At 43.7% G+C, this 23,734-nt stretch overlaps 1 pseudogene; it reads right to left on the bottom strand.

The window, feature by feature from the left end:
• The window catches only part of LOC113017274 (zinc finger and SCAN domain-containing protein 2-like), a 45,000-nt pseudogene extending 24,831 nt beyond the window's left edge, over window positions 1–20,169 (bottom strand).
• Window positions 20,170–23,734: the final 3,565 nt, after the last annotated feature.

A 23,734-nucleotide genomic window follows, 5' to 3' on the forward strand; every position in this document is an offset into this window, starting at 1 on the left:
TCACAACTTGGAATGCAAATAGAAATTGTACAGTTCTAAAAATCCTGCACATGTTTTGCAAACAACAAAGTTATATGGTACTATTTACCTAAAAATGCAGCCAAGGCCTCAGGCGTTTTTTTTTGTTTTTTTAATATAACCATTTAAATCTATTTACAGAACAATCAGGTGTTCTGCATCAAATAAGAAGGCACACAAATTATTTGTGCCAGTCCAAATAAAAATAGTTTGTGTTCAGTATAAGACAGAGGAGAACACCACAGGCCTAAACCCTGCAGGTTTGACAGCAGGAGGTGCATCAGTCCAGTTTTCCAGGTGGAAACAGCGTTTACACTGGAATCTGCCTTTGGTGGCTTTTTGGAGCAAATGTGACATTCAGCAGTCTAACTGACACACAATACAAAACAATAACTACACAACACACTAACTATAGGCTCCAAACACACTACACGTCACTAATGTCTCACATATGAAAACTCGCTCTCTCTCTCTTTCTTTCACTCGCCCGCTTTCCGTCGCGGGTGTCACTCCTAAAAACTTCCTCTTTTCCTTAAACAACAAGTGTCACATGTTGCCATATCATTTTTTGATTGGCTGACATGGTAAACTCTAACACGAATAGGGAAGGGTGTTTTTTCTTTTTCTTTTTTCACTCGCAAGTGGAGAGTGTTTGCTAGCGCTGTCCTTAGAAAACGCAGTTTTTACCGTTCTTCCTGCTGTAAACACCACTGTTTTGTTCAGAAAAAAACATTGCGTGTATTTTTTATCATAACATTGGTTTTACCTGGCCAATCGAGACAATTCAAAAACTGGTATATAGTTTGAAGTTCGCATTTTCGACCCAATGGAGACTGAGTCGCTGCATCTTGTAACTGTGTCATCTTAAATTGGTCATGTGATTTTGACACGCCGGTGCATCCGTCAGCCCCAGAGGGTTAAGGCAAAAAAAGGGTGGGACTAACAAGCTGTACTGGGGACTTCCCTCTTCAAGCATGAAACTTGGTATTTGATACTTTTGCTTCCTGACAAAAATAAACACAATTCTTGACTGTTGTTCAATTTTGTTGATTTTTATTTTGATAAAAACTCACTTGAGCAAAGGATTAAAACTATTAAATAGAACGGGAGCATACCGAACTTTAACCATCAAGAAATGTGAGATCAGTTTTTCTGATACAATTAATAGAATAATGTAATAAACTGAACAAACAACACAGAGTTCTTTACTGCTCTGGAAAAAAATAGTGACTTGAATATGGATCATCTTTTCACTCAGGTGTTCACCAATGACTCACAGCTGTCTCACATTCTCTAAATATGAACATTTTAACCAGGATGAATTCTCATGTGCTTCTTTAATTGCGTCCTCTGGACAAATCTTTTCCCACAGGTGCTACAAGAATATGGTTTTCTCACCTGTGTGAATTCTTGTGTGTTTTTTGATAGCTGATAAGTCAGTAAATCTTTCCACACGTGCTACAAGAATATGGTTTCTCACCTGTGTGAATTCTCGTGTGTTTTTTGAACGCTGACGGGTCAGCAAATCTTTTCCCACAGGTGCTACAACATATGGTTTCTCACCTGTGTGAATTCTCATATGTTTTTTTAACGCTGATGAGTCAGAAGATCTTTTCCCACAGGTGCTACAAGAATACGGTTTCTCACCTGTGTGAACTCTTAGATGTGCAGTCATTCTGTATTTATCAGGTAAAGTTTTTCCACAGACATCACACTGAATAGACTTGTTCTTTGTGTCCGTTCTACTTGGACGTCTGTTCTTCAGCTCCGTACGTCTAGAAGATCCTGAGTCCACATGCTGGCTTTCTTCATGATCTCGGCTCTCTGCTCTAGAAGAGCTGTGAGAAAGGAGCTGCTCACTTTTTGGTTCTGGTTCACTGTGGGAACTTTCCTCATAAGTGGGTGTCACCATGAAAGTATCAGCCTCCTGCTTCAGTCCAAGCTGCTCTCCCTCCTGACTGCTGCACACTTCCTCCTGTTCCTCTTTAATCTGTGGAGGCTCTGGGTCCTTCTGGTCCAGAATGGAGTTCCTCTCCTGGTTACAGACCTGCTGGTCTGTAAGAACATCTTCTTCCTCAAAAGCATGCTGCTGTACAACATCTGAAGGCACAAAGGAGAAAAAATGATAGCAAAACAAACATTTGAGAAAATATTTACTGGTCTTAACCATTAGCAGGTCTCTACATAGTGAGCATGTTGCTCACATATACCACTGAAATTTAAAGTGTACAAATGTGACAAATTATTCAGGCACTGATGCAAATGTTTAGTTCTAACATTCTTATTAGCAAAGGTCAAATTTCAAATTCATATGTGAATATCTGTGACGTATGAAATAAATAGATGTTCTGTTTTGTTAAATGAATGTGTATGTCTGGATTGGCTACAGTTATAACAAGGCATGCTAGGGCAGAGTTCTATTACATAGGTGTAAACGTTTGGCTGTGCTTGAAATGCCGTAAAAAAAAATCTCTTCTTGCCTGATAATCTAAGTTTAGAAACTCTGAATTCCATATTTTCCAAAACAGAATAGAAATATTTATTCATAGTTACCCATGTTGGAGTCAAATGTTAAATATTGTCATTGTGTTACTTAAATTTGTAAGTCTTAGTTCAAGCAGCAGCATCAAAGACATTCCTTTGTCTCTGACCACCTCTCCAGCCAATTTGTTGGTGGGGGAGGCTATAGTGTTTCATTATAGGGACATCCTATGTTAAGGTTGTGTTTTTTGGTTAGTAAACTTCCTGCCGTTATGACCCTTTTGTGGGCAGGAGGACACACAAGTGCACCCCCAAACACAAACACACACACACACACTCGCACATGCATATACATACACACACATGCACACACGTGCACACATAGTTATTTGGATAAAAGTTGCCACTGTTGTACTTAAATTTGTAAATCTTGTCCTAAACTGCATGTTTAGATGTTTTTCTGTTCCTCCCCTACACACCTTAGATGGTGGGGAAGGCAATTAGCTTAGTGTTTAACATTTCATGAAAGATTCTGGGTTTCCTTATTTGGTAAAGAATGTTTACTTCCTGCCCTTTATAGGCTCACCTGTGTTTGTATATAGTGGACCGCTGAAGGGGTTAAATCGTATACAGGGGTGAGGGGAGACGACCCTTTGTGATCAGAAGACAGTGCCTTTAACTTTTATGACCATATGGGTTTTACAATGGGTGGTGCTTCTGCTCACGGAATAAAAAAACTGCAGGGAAGGCTGGTTCTTTGAAGTTGTCTGGGATCGGGCAGGAGCTCTTAGCTCCAAGACCCTGATCCGATCAGCTTCCCTTTAAAATGGATAGAGCTTTGTTCACAGGAATAAGTCTCTGAACTAGGGCTGGGCCATATCATACCGTTCACAGTAATACCAGTATAATGTTGGGCAACGACAAGAAAAGGAAATATCGCGATAGAACATGGGTAAAACGCACATGCGCAGTGCCTTTGTTTTCGTACGCACATGGCGAAAAAGGCACAGCGGCAACTGAGAATGACAAGGGTGAAAGTGGATCGTTGAATGAAACGGAGGAACCAGAATTGGTTTGTAAAAATGCAACTTCAGCGGTGTGGAACTGGTTTAGCTTTCATCCGTCAGATTTATTACCTTTTCCTAAAAGACTTTCACATGTGGGCACTCCCATATGCAATGAAACAAAGAGCCCCTATCCACTCCCCACTTAATACAGGCGTCTGGGATGTTTGGGTTAAAATGATGCAATTTTGAGAGGGTAATATAGAGTCTTGTTAACCATCTATATTGAAGTAATGTTGATTGTCTGACTCTAGGCCAAGGAGCATGATTTATACCACTCATCATCAGATATATCCATTTGCAAATCATTCCTCCATGCCTCTAAAATAGACTCTATGGAAAACTCCAAAGAATCAACAAACACTTTGGAAAAATGCAGAAACTTGACCTCTCCCATTTAGATGTTTTATAACTGTGCTCTCTAGAGAACAGTAGGTGGAGAGTTCTAAGCTTTAACCTTGTGTGGTTAAAATAAAATTTCTTAATTGAAGAAAATTGAAAAAGTGTTTTGCAGGAATAGAAAATGTACTTCTAAGTTGTTCAAAAGACATTAGAGTATTATTCCTAAATAAATCAGACACTTTTCTTATACCTTGATCGAATCAAAGTCTAAAGCCTGCATCTGCCCTACCGGGAGGAAAGCTGTTGTTTCTAAATATTGGAGGGAACCTTGACAGTTGTGATGTTTCTCCCAAGTAGTTATGTGTTTCAAACCAGATTATTATAGTGTTTTTCAGAAACGGATTCTCAGTTTGTTTATTTAGTGTCTTCCTGGTAGCCAAAAGTAGCACATTAAATTTGGAAGTTTTGATTTAGTATTGATTTGTTTAAGTTGGTGCAAAACAGGATCACATCATCAGCATATAGGGCAATACGATGGTCAATATTGCCTACTTTAATTCCTTTTTTTTTTTTTTTTTTTTTTTTTTTTCTAAATGACATCAGAAACAGCAGTATGCGACATTACGTGATGGCAGAGCTTCAGTTCATCCTTTGTCATTTTTTTTTTTTTTTTTTTTAATAAATAGGACAGGGGGAATGAATGAGAGAAAGAGGGGGAGAGAAAGAAAGAAAACCAAAGGGGAGAAGAGACAGTGAGAAGGGGGGGGGAAGAGAGAGAAAAAAAAAAAAAAAAAACTCCTGGGTCACCTGTATGGAGAAAAAAAAAACAAACAAAAAAAACAAACAGAGGAGACAGCAAACAACAAAGAGCAACATAATAATAGAGAAAACAAAGCACCATCACAATAAACTAGCTAGTCATAGATATCAATATTTACTAAATAATAAACGATATTGTGCAGCACGCAAGATAGACAGCGCACAGTGTGCTTTGAGGCAGCAGCCAAGAAAGCTTTAGTCCGCGTCTGTGAGTACCCATGTGTGCATACCTGTGTGGATCAGCATGCTTGTGTAACGCTAAGTTATTTAAGGACTAGTTTATGTCAATGGATGAATTTACTGACTGACGCGCAGAAGAAATAGTTCTTTATGGAGCCCAGATGGTGTGAATGATGAGACCAAAAACTGCAATGTCTTGTACCAAAAATATATTAATAAATAGGGGAAAGGGGAAATGGAACAAAATAATTAACACAACACACAACGTAAATGTCCACAATTAAATAATAAATCAGTGCTGTGATTTTTCTGTGCAAGAGTCCTTTTGCTAAGAGTCCTTTTTTTTTGGTCCTTTTCTTTTTAAAGTTCACTTTTAAGGTATTCCTCCTTAGGGTCCAGCTTCATACAAGGGGGAAATATGTCCGTAATCCAAAGACGGCTAAGTGGGGGAAAAGAGGGGAAAACAAAGAATGGTCCTACCGGCTCGCCACTTCAATATGAAGAAGATCAATTCAAAGGGGAAAAAAACCTGACCTGTAGGTCAGAAAAATGTCCATTAGCACATCAAGTTCGATTCAGTGTACCGGTAAACAAATATATTCTTCTGCAAGTCTAGGTAACAATGCAAATCATAAATCATCATCAATCCATGTACAACAGTTAAATCATTAATCATCTTAGCTACGTAGCTTAATCTATACAGTCCAGTAGCGTTCGCTACAAACAATACAAAAACAACAATAAAGGAAAACAACTGTCTAACAGACAGCATAGCCGAATTCAAGGCAACACATAACAATAATCATTCAATCGCACTTTGTTTCAAAGTAAGCCCATAAAAATGCTTAAGTAAAGAAAGTGTTCAAAAACAGCGGTTTTTGAACCGGAGTTCTGCTTGCGGTGGGAGCGCTGCCGCACAAAGTCATTTTTTAATCGCGAAAACGATCGGCTGGTTACTGTCAACCAAAGGTTGAAAGATATTAAGGACACTTACCGCTGAGTTTAAAGTTTAAAGATGAATTGAGGGGAGAAAACGCTTTGTTTTCCAATACCGCTCTAAATGCCATAAGCTCACAGCCACAGCAGGAGTCGAACCCGGAAGTATCCCTCCACAGCCGGTTTTCAGAGTTGCCGCGACGTGGGAGGAGCCAATCAGAAGAGGGACCTCAAATCAGCTGACGTGGGTCATGTGACAGGGAGTAGTTGATATGGGTTACAGGTTCCCCCCTCAATCTCATGTACGTCCCTGTACATGGTGGTTGGGTCCGGATGACAGGTTGTTCAGTGGCAGTAAGCAGATGGTCCTCTTCATCCTCCAGTGCATGAGTAAAGGCAGTGGTTAAGCCATGGACTAGTGCCTGAATACTCTTCAAGATGGGCTGACCAAGCGTAGAGTATTGTAACCGGTCCGGAGGTTTCCTGATCCGAGTTGATGTTCTCAGAGGTTCTAGTTCAGAGCTGGAGGTGTCAGAGTTAGATGGTAGATCAGCAGCAGAGGACATACTGGACTCAGTCCGCAATTCAACATTGGTAGGTTCAGCAGAGGACAGACTGTCCTCTGATTCCACAGTATCAGGAGCTTCCTCCTTGACGGGGGTTTTGAGTCAGGGGTTTCGCTCTCTGCTGGCTCAAGAGGAGGCAAAGGGAGCGTAGCAGGTTCACAGACTGGTGTATCAGATGGTAAAGTTCAGTGGCTGGAACGGCAGATGACGGTTCTGGCAGATTGTGGACAGTGGTGAATTGCAGAGGCTCTGATACAGGATCATACCATTGATGCGGTATCATTTCATCCTCATCGTCTGACTGAGGTTGTGCACAGTCCTCATCAGAAGGGTTGAATGACTGCTTCCTGGTTGGTTTTACAGTTGTTCGGTTGGTTCGAGTGGAATGCGGCAAAATCCACATGGTAATAGGAGATCTCTGTGTAGAGTACGAATCGGTTTGGATTTGTTCTCCGGTCGGACAGTGTACACTGGAAGATTTTCTGCTCTTTTTACCACCACATAGATGTCTGGTTCCCATTTGTCTGCGATTTTGTGTTTGCCTCGGAGTTTCACATTACGTACCAGCACCCTGTCACCAACGTCCAGTTCAGAGGGGGTGATATGTTGGTCGAAACGGCTCTTGTTTCTTTCCATGAGCTTCTCCGCATTGCCAATGGCAATTTTGTAGCTCTTTTCTAGATTTGACTTCAGGTTCTGGACATATTGCGAATGAGTCAGTTGATTGCCGTCCACAGGCAGTCCAAAGACCAGGTCAATCGGGAGGCGAGGTTGTCGACCAAACATGAGCTCATAGGGTGAGTAGCCAGTAACATCACTCCGGGTGCAGTTGTATGCGTGGACCAAGGGCTTAACAAAATCTTTCCAGTGAGTTTTCTCTTCTGTGGTGAGTGTTCCGAGCATATTCAGGAGTGTTCTGTTAAAGCGCTCGACTGGATTTCCTCGTGGATGGTATGGTGTAGTTCTTATTTTGTGAATTCCAGCCATTTTGCAGAGTTCTTTTATTGTGCGTGACTCAAAGTCTCGTCCTTGATCACTATGGAGCTTTTCTGGGATACCATAATGAACCAGAAAACTGTCCCAGAGACATTTGGCGACAGTCTTTGCTTTTTGGTTTGGAGTGGGGACAGCGACAGCGTACTTGGTAAAGTGATCTGTTATTACCAGGATGTCTTTGGTTCTGCTCCTGTCGGGTTCCAGTGATAAAAAGTCCATGCAAACCAGTTCCAGAGGTCGATAACTTCGAATGTTCACCAGGGGTGCCGCTCTTTCAGGTAAGGCTTTTCGTTTGGTGCATCTCTCACATGTCTTCACTTTATTCCACACATCATTGGCCATTTTTGGCCAGTAGAATCTTCGACGTACGAGGTCAAGAGTACGTTCGATGCCCAAATGACCCATCTGGTCATGCAGTTCTGACAGTACTTCAGCCCGAAATTTCTGAGGTAACACTAACTGGTGATAGAGCTGGTCCCCAACTTGCCTCCTCCTCACGAGAATGGCGTTTTGGAGCTCCAGGCGATGTTGGTCTCGGAGTAGAAGGGGCAGTTCTGGGAGTTCATCCCGCAAGACGGGAGGTGGGCTTTCCCCAGTCTCTAGCAGCAATATGACATGCCTCAGGGTCTGGTCTTCCCTCTGTCTCTCAGCGATTTCAGCATTCGTCAGCTGAGGAACAACAGGAGGTGCAAACTGAGTGTCGTTGACGAAGCTGTCAGGCAAACTGTCGGCATGGGCAGTTAGTGACTGGATGAGTGCGGTGGTGGACATCTTTTCAGCCGTACTATAAACGAGCTGCCGGTCACAAAGGGCCTTGACTGTGTGTTGATCGATGGAAATTGAGGAAGACTGATCCAGATGATGTTGGGCAAATCGGAGAATTCTCTCCCTCTCCTTTTGGGACATCTGGTCATTGGAGAGTTCTCCATGCGGCCTGCGAGAGAGAGCATCAGCATCTGGATTTTGCCTACCAGATCTGTACATGATTTTGAATGAAAATGTAGAAAGAGCAGAGAGCCAACGGTAACTGGTGGCATCTAATTTAGCAGAGGTAAGTAGATAGGTGAGTGGGTTGCTGTCAGTAATGACAGTGAAGTTGGTGCCGTAGAGATAGTCATGAAACTTCTCCGTAACAGCCCACTTGAGAGCCAGAAATTCCAGTTTGTGAGCTGGATATTTGGACTCACACCTCGACAGACCCCGACTCGCATAAGCAATCACCTGGTTTTGTCCTTGTTGCTCCTGGTACAGAATAGCTCCTAGCCCAGTAGAACTAGCATCTGTATGGAGAAGGTAAGGCTTCTGGGGATCGGCGAAAGCAAGTACTGGTGCTGTCGTGAGTTTTTTGATAATTGTGTCAAAGACTTGTTGACATGCAGGAGTCCAGCGACTGGCAAGTGGTTCCTTAGGATCCAAATATTGCTCTTGCTTGAAGGTGGCTCTGAGTTTCCGCTGTGATGGAGGATATCCAGCAGTAAGGTCATGCAAAGGTTTAACGATGTTAGAGTAGCCTTGGATGAACCTACGGTAATATCCTGCGAAACCCAGGAAAGAGCGAAGTTCTTTAAGATTCTTTGGAATCGGCCAGGACTTAAGTGTCTCGATTTTATCTGGATCTGTCTGCACACCATCCTTTGACACAACATGCCCCAGGTATTTAACGGATTTCTGGAAAAACATGCACTTTTCAACTGAGAGCTTGAGTCCAAATTCCTTCAGACGGTGAAGGACTTTCAGTAGTCTCCTCTCGTGCTCTTCAAGCGTTGGTGCAAAAATAATCAAGTCGTCAATGAAGACCAAGACTTCTTTCAAGTTCATTTCTCCCATGCACTTTTCCATTAGTCGTTGGAAGGTACTGGGTGCGTTTGTGACTCCCTGGGGCATTCTGTTGAACTCATAGAATCCAAGTGGACATACAAATGCTGTTTTGCTCTTGTCTTCCTCCTCCATTTCAATCTGATAATAACCAGATTTAAGGTCAAGGACTGAAAACCATTCTGATCCAGAGAGAGCTGTAAAAGTATCCTCCAACTTTGGCAATGCATATGCATCTTTGATGGTCTGCAGATTTAGTTTCCGGTAATCAATGCAGAGCCGCACACTCCCATTCTTCTTTCGCACCACGACAATGGGTGATGCAAAAGGTGACTCTGACTCTCTGATGACCCCAGAGTCAACCAGCTCCTTCAGGTGTTGGCGCACCGCATCCAGATCTTGAGGATGGATTGGTCTTGGGCGCTGTTTGAAGGGAGTAGGGTCAGAGAGCTTGATCTGATGTTTCACTTTGTTGGTTTTCCCAAAGTCAAGGTCGTGTTTTGCAAAGACATCATGGAGGGCGTTTAACTTCTCAGTAATACGACTCGTCCATTCCGGTGTTAAGGGGGAGTTACCAAAGTTGAAGTTGAACCCAGAGGTCACAGGGTTAGGAGGCATACTGTCATGACTCCTTTCCTGACACTGAATAGACTGAATGGCACTGATCTCCGCAATGATGGCTTTGGCTGGGAGGGTTACATCATGATCAGACTGGTTGCAGATTACCACAGGTAAGTGGTATGGCTGGTGAGAAGGGAAATCCATGACACAAGACGGGACCATTAAGCCACCTGGCAGAGGTGACGAAGTTGGATGTTCCACCAACACAGCCTTCTCGGCCTGGAGGCAGCGTCCGCAAATTAACCCCTCCAAGGCAACAGTTTTTCCAGCTGGGATGGTCTGTGGTCCGTCAGTGTGCAGCTTGATGATTCCGTGATGGTTACTGTTGGCCAGTCTGTATCGTTGCTCAAGGATTTTCAGCACCGCTCTGTATCCATGTGGCGCTGGAATGGAGGGTTGTTGGTCTGAGAATGCTTTCTCATATGCCAAGTCCAGAGTGTTCGTACCAATCAGTATTGACGGCTGTTGAGCTGATTGGACATCAGGAACTACCAGGGCAAGTGTGTCAACAGCTGTGGTGGAACCCAAGAAGTCGGGAGGGAAAGTGACGTTCAGCTCCACATAACCAAGGTATGGAACAGCTTGGCCATTTGCTCCTTCTATCTCCAGGAGATTTTTCAGAGGTTGTATTTCATGGTCAGAAAGATAATCATGGTGGAAGGAGTGAGAGATGGTGGTTACCTGAGACCCAGTGTCTAACAGGCAGTTGAATACAGTTCCTCCAATCGTGACCTGTGCTGTGCTTCTGGTTCCAATGAGTCCTTTAGGCAATGTGATGGAATGTCCATCCTGCTTGTAACTGGGACATGGGTCGACTGCAGCCTCCGTCTGTCCCTCCACAGAGACTGCCTCTAGTTTGACGATTTGTGATTGCTGTCCCAAGCCTGCTGTCTTTTTTCAAGTTGTTTCTTCTTTTTCAGAACCAGTGTCGGGTTCGGAGGGTTGGCGCATCCTGCTGACATGTGCCCATCCTCTCCACATTTAAAGCAGTAGCCTGCTCTAGGCCGGGAACTGGTTGCACTGCTGCAGGGTCTTGGTTGTGCTGATCTGAGTTGAGGTGGTGCTGGCTTGGAGAATTGAGATTTCTGTGAGAGAAGAGCAGCCATTTGACTCTGCAGTTTCTGCATCTGTTGCTTCAGCTCATTAATAGCCTTGGTGTCTGAATGGCTACAAGCACATGTGCTCTGCGAATGAACAGCGGCACGAGGCTTGGATGCAGTTAGGTGCTTCTTCATGAGATTCTCCTTGGCCAGCTGTCTACCCTCCTCAGTTCGAAGCAGTAGGAGGAGCTCTGCAAAATATGGGGGATCGCTCCTCAAGTTCTCCAACTGTAGTTTGTTTAGGATATCGCTATCCCAGCATCCTCGACAAAACTGCTTGAGTAAATGTTTGTTGAAGTCTGAAGACAAGATACCACCTCTTTTCATCACAGTGTTCAATGTGAGTTGTAAACGTTGCAAAAAAGCAGAGGGTTTCTCACCCGGGTCCTGTAACGTATTCAGGAATTGAGCAAACAACTCTTCACCATCTTGTACTAAAGCAAAAGCAGAATCCAACACTTTTAAATAGATGGATGGAATTGTGTTTGAGCCCAGCCCTTTCACAACATCTGCTGCTGGAGGTAGCAAACTTTCAAGGATGCGACGAGTGATCTGTAGAGGTGCCAAATTTGGATCTGCTAACAGCAGTTCAATGTGAGATCTCCAGGTCTCATAATCTGTTTCGTTGGCTGGTTTGGGGATCTTCCCAGAGAAAGGACGAAGTCTGAATGCAGGTACGGTGTCTGTTTTACAACATGCTCCACCACTACTTTTTGTATTTCTGGGGGGTTCATTTCAGTCTGTGACAGTGAAAATCTTTGTGGATGTGGCAGTGACCCTTGTTGGTCAGGTGAGGGATTGCTGGTAGCTGTCTCAGGGATTGTGGAGTGTCCAGACAACGACCCCTGCTGGCCAGGCAGAGATGATGCAGGCTCCACAATTTGGACTGAGGCTCCCTCTAAGTCACTGTCTTGTTCGATTCCTTCCAGATGCTCACTAATTTGTCCCATCATTTCCCGCAGAATATCTGGAAAATCCCTGCCGCTGCAGCGTGCAAGTTGCTTGAGCTCGCCGAGGTAATCTGCAGGGGTCCTGACTCCTCCTGTGGCTGTGCATTCTGCGGCAAGCGATCTTACACAAAAAGTCAAAGCCGAGTGATTCTTTGACCGATGAGTATATGGGAAAACCGTATTAAGAGCAGTTAACGCAGAACTATCACAATATTCAACGATCAGGTTTTTGTAAAAAACACTATTTGCGTCATCCACGAAAATAACCGTTTTTATACGACCGTATTGTTTCAAATAATCAAGAATTTCCTCATCTTTCTCAGTGTTCGTGGCACCAGAAACAATGACAGAATGTGCAACATTGACCCCACTTTCCTGAATAAACTTCATTTTTTCTTGTCGCGGACCTTATCAAAACCACAGAAAATACTGAATATCAAATTACATCAAATAACACAAAAAAACCCCCACTCATTCACCCATCAGGCTCCTGGCTGGCTCGCCACGTGTAACGCTAAGTTATTTAAGGACTAGTTTATGTCAATGGATGAATTTACTGACTGACGCGCAGAAGAAATAGTTCTTTACGGAGCCCAGATGGTGTGAATGATGAGACCAAAAAACTGCAATGTCTTGTACCAAAAATATATTAAATAAATAGGGGAAGGGGAAATGGAACAAAATAATTAACACAACACACAACGTAAATGTCCACAATTAAATAATAAATCAGTGCTGTGATTTTTCTGTGCAAGAGTCCTTTTGCTAAGAGTCCTTTTTTTTTGGTCCTTTTCTTTTTAAAGTTCACTTTTAAGGTATTCCTCCTTAGGTCCAGCTTCATACAAGGGGGAAATATGTCCGTAATCCAAAGACGGCTAAGTGGGGGAAAAGAGGGGAAAACAAAGAATGGTCCTACCGGCTCGCCACTTCAATATGAAGAAGATCAATTCAAAGGGGAAAAAACCTGACCTGTAGGTCAGAAAAATGTCCATTAGCACATCAAGTTCGATTCAGTGTACGGTAAACAAATATATTCTTCTGCAAGTCTAGGTAACAATGCAAATCATAAATCATCATCAATCCATGTACAACAGTTAAATCATTAATCATCTTAGCTACGTAGCTTAATCTATACAGTCCAGTAGCGTTCGCTACAAACAATACAAAAACAACAATAAAGGAAAACAACTGTCTAACAGACAGCATAGCCGAATTCAAGGCAACACATAACAATAATCATTCAATCGCACTTTGTTTCAAAGTAAGCCCATAAAAATGCTTAAGTAAAAGAAAGTGTTCAAAAACAGCGGTTTTTGAACCGGAGTTCTGCTTGCGGTGGGAGCGCTGCCGCACAAAGTCATTTTTTAATCGCGAAAACGATCGGCTGGTTACTGTCAACCAAAGGTTGAAAGATATTAAGGACACTTACCGCTGAGTTTAAAGTTTAAAGATGAATTGAGGGGAGAAAACGCTTTGTTTTCCAATACCGCTCTAAATGCCATAAGCTCACAGCCACAGCAGGAGTCGAACCCGGAAGTATCCCTCCACAGCCGGTTTTCAGAGTTGCCGCGACGTGGGAGGAGCCAATCAGAAGAGGGACCTCAAATCAGCTGACGTGGGTCATGTGACAGGGAGTAGTTGATATGGGTTCACTTGCATTCCAAAGGTTTCTCCATGTAATGATCTGCTAGGGAGTGTGGGGGGCCACATCCCCGTCCTCCAGGGTGTGAAGCGGGTATGGAGGAGATCAAAACTCCAGACATCCAGAGGCCCCCAGAACACAAGAGACCATGGAAGACCAACAGAGGGGCAGCCGCGCCACTGTTCCAGTAAGAGCTGAGGAGAGTCCCAGATGAGGGCTCGCCCAGCAGCCGCGGAGCAGAAGTCAGGGGGAGTTGCAGTGACGCGCCCGTGAGCTCCGCCGGCCCCCAGCTGTGCCTGAGTGACCGAGCCCCAGGCCGAGAGGCCGGGGGCACCCCACCTCCAAAGGGGCCCGAGCGAGCCCCAGGCCCAGGCCCCGACAAGCGGCCGCCAAGGAGTGAGCCGGTGTGTACCCGGATGCCCACCCCCAGACACAAAGAACCACCAACACACCGACACCCTGAGGGAGTCCGCCACCGGCAGGGGAAGTGGTGGTGGGTGGAGATAGGCCTCCAAACCTTGGAGGGCCTGAGGTGTCCCCAGAGAGGTGGCGTCTGATACCCAACCTGACATATAGACACAGACATACAGGCACACACAGACACAAACATCCATTCCCACCCTCATGCTCTCATATGCACTCACTCCACACTCAACCAACGTGGAGACAGACATAAAGAGACGCTGTACACACAATCACACTCCCCAAGCGTACTCTACAAACCGGGTCTAGGTACCCTTGCCCCTGGAGGGGGGAATTGCACCCCAGACCCAGGTGGTGTTACCCTTTTCCCTGCGGTGGGGAGAGGCAGACCACCCGACTCCGCAGCAGCAGGGAGGCCCCACACCCCAGACCGCAGTTGGACGGCCAACTCCTCCTACTAGCCCTCCCGCTCCAGCAGGCCGCAGAGAATGGGGGTGAGAGAAGACTCCAAACCTCCCTCCACCCGCTCATTGTAGTGTTGATGCATATGTGTTCTAAGGTGCAATTAAAACCCAGGAGGGCATGGAGCTACCTGCCAGAGAGCAGCAGGTAAGCGCATAGTCCCTCCTGCTAGCCCTCAATGACTAAGTGTATTTAAAATTGAGAGGTGGGCAACGACGTCAGGGGTGAGGTATACACCCTGATGGTAATTTGGACTCCGTGATTGTGCCCACCCCAGATCCTATATGTATGTGTAATGAGAGTGTGAATAATGTGAATGTCTAAGTGGTGGGATAAAATTGAGGCAGAGGCAGCCAGAAGGGGACAGGGGGGGGGGGGTAGCCTCCTCTGCACCCTGGTGACATACCCCCACTCCAAGGCCCTGCATGTGTGGGTGGTTGTGGAGGAGCGGGAAGAGGGAGGCAGCTGGAGATGGGGAGGGAAGGAAGGGAGGGGCAGGTAACCCCTCCCTGGGGCCAGCTCCCCCGCTGACCCCAGTAGGCATTCCCACCCTCCGCGACCCGCCAGGGAAGGGGGGCCCAGGCCCATCAGACCGGGGCCCAGTGCAGTAGCGCCCCCCGGCTCCACAGAGCCCTGGACAGTCCACCCAACCCCACCACAGAGAAAACTGCACCCACCCACCATCCACACATCTTCCAGACTACATAAGACGGTAAACGCCCAGGCTGAGATCTTCCTCCACCTCTCCTGTATCTCCCCCTCCTGCAGAGAGTTCCTGAAGAGAAGAAAGCTCCTGCAAGATGTGACCATCCCCCCCTACTTTAATTCCTGATGTTTTTATGAATTGAATTGACAATGCAAGAGGCTCAACTGCCAAGGTGAACAAGAGAGGTGACAAGGGGGACCCTTGTCTAGTTCCGCGGTGTAGTCTGAATGGTGTGGAAAAATGACTGTTAGTTAAAATCTCTGCTTGAGGATTGGAGTATATCAATTGAATCCATTTAAAAAATGTGTTTCCAATACCAAACTTTTTCAGAACTTCAAATACAAACGGCCATTCCATCCTGTCAAAGGCTTTTTCAGCATCCCCTGAAATTAAAGCATTGTCTCTGCCCTTTTTTTTCATAAATGATATTCATGACCCTCCAAATATTGTGAGAAACTTAGATGTTTCACATCTTTCATTCTGCTGGATTTTATGCATGCATTTACCTTTTTGCATGAGTTAATGGCAAAAATGTGTTCATGTAAATGAAAACAGAAAATCAGGCTAAAGAGATTCATTCATGCTGCTTATTACAGTTGGACCTTCAATTCTTCTTGTGCCTCTAAAAATAAATGCAACCTTGAGCTGTGGTTATTCTCTTCCATTTGTTCTTATTAGGGTATGGGGTGCTGGAGCCAATCCCAGCTACCATAGGGAGAGGCAGGGTTGACCCTGGAAAGGTCAACACTCTGTCGCAGGGGCAACACAGAAAGACAGACAACTATTCGCACTGACATTCATACCTATGGGCAATTTAGAGTCACCAACTAACCTAACCCAGCTGTGTGCATGTCTCTGGAGAGTGAACAAGGGGAGAACATACAAACTCCACACAGAAAGACCTAGACACCTGGGGCCCGTTCTTCGTACGTCGCTTACTACATCCAAGATCAAATGACACATCCAAGATCAAATCATCGCGCTAACCGTGAGCTCGCTAATCCGGTTCTCCGAACACACCTGCTGTTGACGATTAGTACAGCTGGATGAAGTAATGTGAGATCACTGGGTGTCGTAAAAGGGGCTACGCATCGAGAGTAGAAACATTGATCGGCAACCCTCTGATTGGTCGGCGAAAATGTCGAAGGAGCGCGCTCAGTATTTTTCGGCAGCAGAGCAAGAACTCTTGAGTGAGGGATTTCAGGAGTTTCAGAGTTTAATCAGAACGCAAGGGAACACTGCAAAGGCTGCAAAAGCAAGGAGAGAGGGCTGGCAGAAAGTTGCTGACAAATTAAACTCGTAAGTAATTTAATAATAACAATAATAATGGATTGGATTTATATAGCGCTTTTCAAGGCACCCAAAGCACTTTACAATGCCACTATTCATTCACTCTCACATTCACACACTGGTGGAGGTAGCTACGGTTGTAGCCACAGCTGCCCTGGCGCAGACTGACAGAAGCCAGGCTGCCATATCGCGCCATCGGCCCCTCTGGCCAACACCAGTAGGCGGTAGGGTAAATTTATTAGATTACACTATATTATCCAATATTATATTACATTATATTATATTATGTTATATTATATCCCCTTTCACATTAGAGCCACAACAGGACCCACTAGAACATGGGAACAAGTAAAAGTGAAATATAAGAATATTCTACAGAATGGTAATATTTATCACTTATATTGCTTTTAGTCTCTTGGAAAGAGACCCTGGAATAATCTGTTTGTTTGTTCATAACAGCAACCAAGAAAAGGGCAGAGCAAACAAAGACAGGTGGTGGTCCTGCACCCCCTCGTCAACAAGTTGGTTAAGTAAATAATACCCTCACGGGAATATCGATATCTCTCTATGAGCACACTGTCGCGCTGAGCTAAAGGATCCTGTCTGTCCCGCAATATACGCTGAATTCTGAGGACTCTCCTTATCAATCTTGCACCTTCTGCAATGGGCTGCTCGTGTAAACGGACAGGACATGGCTGCGACAGGCTTCCCAAATCCACCTTCGCTTTTATAGCCGTGGTCTCTCATCTTGATTACACGAAGTGATTTACAATTACTACTCTGAAATATGAATTACATCTGAAATAATCAAATACATGAAATAGAATGATTAATAGTACATTTCCCTTTTTTAGGAAATGACCTGTATGTATCTGTGTGACATCAATAAAAGGATCAAGTGCTGCATTATCTTTAGTTACATTGATGTTTTTTATTTATGGTGAAACAGTGGTGGAATATCGCTGTTGCTTTCGTATAAATGAAGCGGACATACCTGCGTGGCCGCGATCTAATCCTGTTTACATAAAGTAAGCCTGCTCCCGAGCAGGTTTACGCTTACGGCTCTGTTGCTATGACAGCAAGTCCCGGATGAGCTTCGGGGAACCGAACGATCCAAGATCACGCGAAATCGTCAACAATCTAATCCAGCTAACTTACTTAGCGAGGTACGAAGAACGGACCCCAGGTGGAGTCAAACCCAGGACCTTGTTGTTGGGAGCCAACAGTGCTAACCACTGTTCCACTGTGATGCCTGTGAGTCATATTCAATGTTATAAAGACATCACAGTTTTACATACCTATTCTGTGTAGCTTTATCTCAGGTTTCCAGATAGTCTCCATCTGTCTGAGCTGCTCTTCATCAGTCCAGACGATAATGCCTTCAGCCTCCTTCTTCAGTCCAAGCTGCTCTCCCTCCTGACTGCTGCAGAGCTCCTCCTGTTCCTCTTTAATCTGTGGAGGCTGGTCCTCCTGGTCCAGACTGGAGTTCCTCTCCTGGTTACAGACCTGCTGCTCATCCAGACCCTCCTCTTCCTCACAGTCATGTTGTCGTGGGAAGTCTCGAGGAACAAAGAAACAGAAGAATAATAATGACCAATGTGTTGATACATAAACTCAAACTATTTTATAAAGCATGAATCAAAACCTGAATAAATGCCGATCAGCCTGTCATATGACCAATTATGAGCCACACACACACAGAGGGAAATAGTTGTGCACACTAACAGCTAAACGCTAACATGTTAGCATTGAAGCTCCTCACTCCACACAGAAAGACACAAAGTTTCCCAAACTAAACTGCAGGGTGACACCATGAAAACATCAGTGTGTGAAATCCTTCTTTAAATGAAGCTTCACTTCAACTTCAGAGAAGGCTGTTAACAACTTGTTAAATGTGTATTCCGCTGACATCTAACTAGATCTTTACTGCACAATCTCAGTGTTTACAGATGATCTAAAACACTAATGCCTGATGTACTCAACATTGGAATCTGTTAGAGAAAAAAAAGTTTGAAATAAATAAATGAATTAAAATGTATTAAAACCTAACCTATCAGTGACCATCGACCTGCACCAGTTCAACATAGTCCATCACTGAACATTGAACTACAGCACTGATAAATACCCAGTTTAACATCTTCTAGTAAAGTCAGTCACACTGAAGAATCTGAGCTTGAACAGCACAGAGTTAAAAACATGTCCATACCTATGATGTGTGAGTTTCTGTCGGGTTTCCGGCTGATATCCAGCAGTCTGTGCTGACGGTTGATCTCCTCCTCATACTGGACGATGGTTTTTTGAACCTCTGAGAAGATTTCTTCACAAACAGCAGTTAGTCTCTTCTTGATGAACTCTCTCAGATACTGAGCTGAACTCATCGCTGCTTCAACTCAGGCTGGGCGGATCGATACAAGCATCGATGAAGCGATACAGGTATTGCTATCAGATCCACACTGATGTGATGGGATCAATACTTCAGTTTGTGTCTCTCCTCCAAGTTCAGTCCGCTTCATCAACAGCAGCCATGTCTGCACACACACCGCTCCTCTACCACAGTAGTGCTGTCCTCCTCCGTTCTTCTTCGGGGCCTGATGGCGTTTGACAAATCAGCTTACAGTTGCATTAATCCCGCCTATTGGACTGGAGTGTGGACAGGAGAATAGCAGGAAAAACAAGGATAATTATATTCTTTCATCAATTTTATAATTCAATAGTATAATTTGCCATTTACTGCTAAAATTGTCATTTGTGCTGCTTCTGTTTTAAAGATATTAATGAAAATGTAAAGGTCAAAAGATCAACCAGCCCCTCCACATTACACAAATCAAACTAAATTGATGTCAAACATTTGTGCTACGTTTTGTGCTGCAACATATTTTGTTTGTGCTGCTATCATTTAAAATATATTAATAAAATAAGGTCTTGATGCGTGCTTAATGATCAAGGTAAGTAAATCTCAAAAGGTTGATTCTGTTCATCAGACAGCTGGGCCAGTATATCGCTGACCTGTTGAAACCTCATGCTTCATCCCGAGCACATAGTTCTTCAGGGCAGAAGTTACTGTTGCCCCCACGTACTAGGTTCAAAACCTGTGGGGATCAGGCTTTTCAGGCACCAAGGCTGTGGGACTCTCTATCGTTGTCGTTACGCTGCCAAGACTCCACTACAAACAAACTTATATTCAGTAAAAGGACTAGATGTTGTAGTCCTTGATAATGCTTCTGATTGAATTTAATCTAATTGTGAAGCACTTTGTGATTTTTATCTGTGAAAAGTGATATATAAATACATTTTATTTAATTACTTGATGTATTTTATGTGGCAGCATGTTATAGAGTCGTGTGTCTTTATTTTGCTGAACCACATCCCTACAAACACTCATCAGAGATCCGTTTCTCAGTATTTTATCACTCTTCATCTCTCTACAGGCGTATTTATCGCTGTTGTAGCTGAATCTGGTTCCACTCACCGAACGACGACCGTCTGGAGACGATTTTATGATCACTTTAAATCCGTCCTCGTGTCTCGTTGTCACGGTTACACTGCGCTCACTGTCCGTTTCCTCCACCTTACAGGTTTACTTTCACTCTGCTTGTTGTTCTCCTTTTCCGCTTTGTTTTCTGTTTGTTTGTCTTATTGTGTTTATCTTATTTCACCGCTACATCGCTCACCATCCACTTCTATTCTCATTTCACTTCCTGAGACGTCACTTCCCTCTGCAGTCTGCTGTCCATTCACAGCCCGTTAGGTCAACTTAGAGCCCCTCCCCCCTACACTGCTGACTGAGCAGACACCTTTGTTTGTTTGTTTTTCGGTTTATAAAACTTATAGAGACAGTGTAAAGAGGCCCGTACAACAAATCTGCGACATGTTGAAAGACACTTGCTTAACCTTATTATTGATACAATATTTATCACAGGTCCTCCATCATTCTGCTCCTGTATGTCATTAAATAAGGAAGAGCAGCAGTGTTTAGAAGCAGAGACAGTAACATAATTAATTATATTATTAATATTGTTCTTTGAACATTTTTCTTTCACATCATTATCACAAATATATAAAGCTGTGATCAATTTTTCTTTCAGTCTCTCTGCTCATTTTGCTCCAGGTTCATTTGTGTGTAATCATTTTCTCACATATGAATTCAGATCAGACTCACTGAGCTCAACATGAACTTCCTGCGAGCAGAAACTAAAATTAGCGCAAAAACAGCAGGAATATTTGAAACATGGTGGATGTGTTGCAGACGAGTAGGAAGCAGAAATATCTGCCTAAATTTTATTGGAGTTTTATTATTTTTATTTTAAACCATAATGTTTGCTGATATCATGCCCCTATTGTTTGCTCTCATCAATGTTCTGTTTTTAACTGTTTTTCACATCTGGTCCAAGTATTCTTCAACTAAACATCAGAAACCTTTATTCTAAACTAGTTTTTTTTTTTTTTAAAGCATCAGATACAGAGTAACTACCATGATTCTAATGAGTCTTCTGGCAACAGATTTGAACTGTGACTGGTTATCTTATGTACTGAGAGAAGAAATCAATACTCACTACAGCTCACTTTTAGATTTTATTTGTTCTCCTCCAAAGTCTGGATTGTAAAACTGAAAGGCCTAAGAGCAAAATTCCTGCCAAATCTTCTGAAATTCAAACAAAGCAGTTCAAGTAGTTATCAAGTACAAACCTTTCATCTAAAAATGTCTTTAAATGATTTTACTCTAAATACAATAACTGGTTGTTAGTAGCACGATTACATAATCGTAAAAAATGCCCATAAATGTAAGTTCATTTTGAATCAGTGCAATATTATTTTCACACATCAATGGACCACTGAACTTCTCAGCTCATTTAGAAATTACACAAGTACATATAATGGTCAGAGATCAACATGAACCCGTCTTCTCTGTTTGACTTTAATCAACTCTGTAGTGTCTCCAAGTCCATAAAGAAAAAGTCCAGCATAGAGCGGCTGAGTGAATGTGGTCTGGACTCTGTGGAGGAGAGTCATGGTTTCAGAGACTCTGTAGAAAGACAGAATACCTGCTCTGTGATCCAGGTACACTCCTACTCTGGAGGACCGAGGACCTGAGAGGACAGTTTGGACTTTGTTATATTGAAATTCATAACCGTTTGTGTCACCATATAATGCCTGAGATTTGTCATTCCATCCAAATCCACATTCATTGCCCCTTCCTGCTCTGCTGATATTCTTGTATGCAACTGCGACATAAACTGCTCTCCCTCTCCACTCCACCTCCCAGTAACAACGTCCAGTCAGACTCTCTCTACTCAGGACCTGACACCATACAGTGAATCTGTCTGGATGATCAAAATAAGACTTTTGTTGCTTCATAAATGTTACTTTTCTGTTCCCCTCAGATAATAAAAGCTGTCTGTTTGCTGTGTTTGGATCCAGTGTGATTTGACATGAATATTTTAAGAATCCAGCTCTGGTCTTTGGCTCTGCTGGTGACAGTAAAACATCCTCTTCAGTGACTGTCAGTGAGATGTTTGTCCATTCCTCTCTCAGAATGTCCTGTAGTTTATCTCTGGTCTCTGACACAGCTGCTGTCACATCCTCAAAGTAGCTCAGAGGACGAATATTGATGCTGGATGAGTGTGTAGACTCACTGAGTGCTGACAGTGAGGGGTAGTTGTGTAGAAACTGGTTGTGATCCTCTGTGTGTGAGAGCTGCTCCAGCTCGCCGTCTTTCCTCTTCAGCTCAGCGATCTCCTGCTCCAGCTTCTCCTGAAGCTCTTTGACTCGACTCACTTCAGTTTCCTGCTGGGATCTGACCTGCTGCTTCACATCAGAGCTTCTTTTCTGGATGAGACGGATCAGCTCAGTGAACATTGTTGCGAAATCAGTTTCACCCCGGTTCGTTTTATTCCTCATAAGTTCCAGAGACGGCACCAGAACTCAGTAGTTATTTCACAAAACCTTTATTCATCTTCATTTAAGCATGCACTTCTAGAACGGAAGACGAGGCCGATGTCCCTCTGCAAAATCTTCACCCCTTTGTTAGTTACAGCCAGCTTTATAGAAGCGACCCCATCATAAAACCCTTATATAACTATAAAACATAGTGTGCTGCAAACTCTGTATCCTCTGGGGAATTTCCACTCAGCATTAACTCCTCTTTGTCTTACTTTCACAGTTCAACTGGGGGAGGGTCTCCTAAAATCTACTCCTAAGTTCATGACACAGTCAGGCCTTTATTTAGATCCAGGGCAGTGTCAGTGTCTCACAATTCTATATCCTATCTAACACATTCCTAAACTCTAAAATAAGCTAAACATTCCTACAACACCTTCTCACTGTCCTCCACTGCTTTATCAGCAGAGCCATTGATGGCCTCCACCTCCTGTTGAGGCAGCTTCACATCTTTCTCTCGCTCCTGGATTCTCTGCTGGATGTTTAGTCGTCTCACCTCGAGCTCCTTCTGCTTCTCAGTCCTTTCTGCTGCAGCTGGGACTGTTTCATGGCCTTCATGTTCATCCATCAAGCAGAGATACAGTGGGGCAAAAAAGTATTTAGTCAGCCACCGATTGTGCAAGTTCCCCCACCTAAAATGATGACAGAGGTCAGTAATTTGCACCAGAGGTACACTTCAACTGTGAGAGACAGAATGTGAAAAAAAAAAAATCCATGAATCCACATGGTAGGATTTGTAAAGAATTTATTCGTAAATCAGGGTGGAAAATAAGTATTTGGTCAATAACAAAAATACAACTCAATACTTTGTAACATAACCTTTGTTGGCAATAACAGAAGTCAAACGTTTACTATAGGTCTTTACCAGGTTTGCACACACAGTAGCTGGTATTTTGGCCCATTCCTCCATGCAGATCTTCTCGAGAGCAGTGATGTTTTGGGGCTGTCGCCGAGCAACACGGACTTTCAACTCCCGCCACAGATTTTCTATGGGGTTGAGGTCTGGAGACTGGCTAGGCCACTCCAGCACTTTCAAATGCTTCTTACGGAGCCACTCCTTTGTTGCCCGGGCGGTGTGTTTTGGATCATTGTCATGTTGGAAGACCCAGCCTCGTTTCATCTTCAAAGTTCTCACTGATGGAAGGAGGTTTTGGCTCAAAATCTCACGATACATGGCCCCATTCATTCTGTCCTTAACACGGATCAGTCGTCCTGTCCCCTTGGCAGAAAAACAGCCCCATAGCATGATGTTTCCACCCCCATGCTTCACAGTAGGTATGGTGTTCTTGGGATGCAACTCAGTATTCTTCTTCCTCCAAACACGACGAGTTGAGTTTATACCAAAAAGTTCTACTTTGGTTTCATCTGACCACATGACATTCTCCC

This window comes from Astatotilapia calliptera, unplaced genomic scaffold, assembly GCF_900246225.1.
Source record: "Astatotilapia calliptera unplaced genomic scaffold, fAstCal1.2 U_scaffold_1, whole genome shotgun sequence".
NCBI classification, from domain to species: Eukaryota; Metazoa; Chordata; class Actinopteri; order Cichliformes; family Cichlidae; genus Astatotilapia; species Astatotilapia calliptera.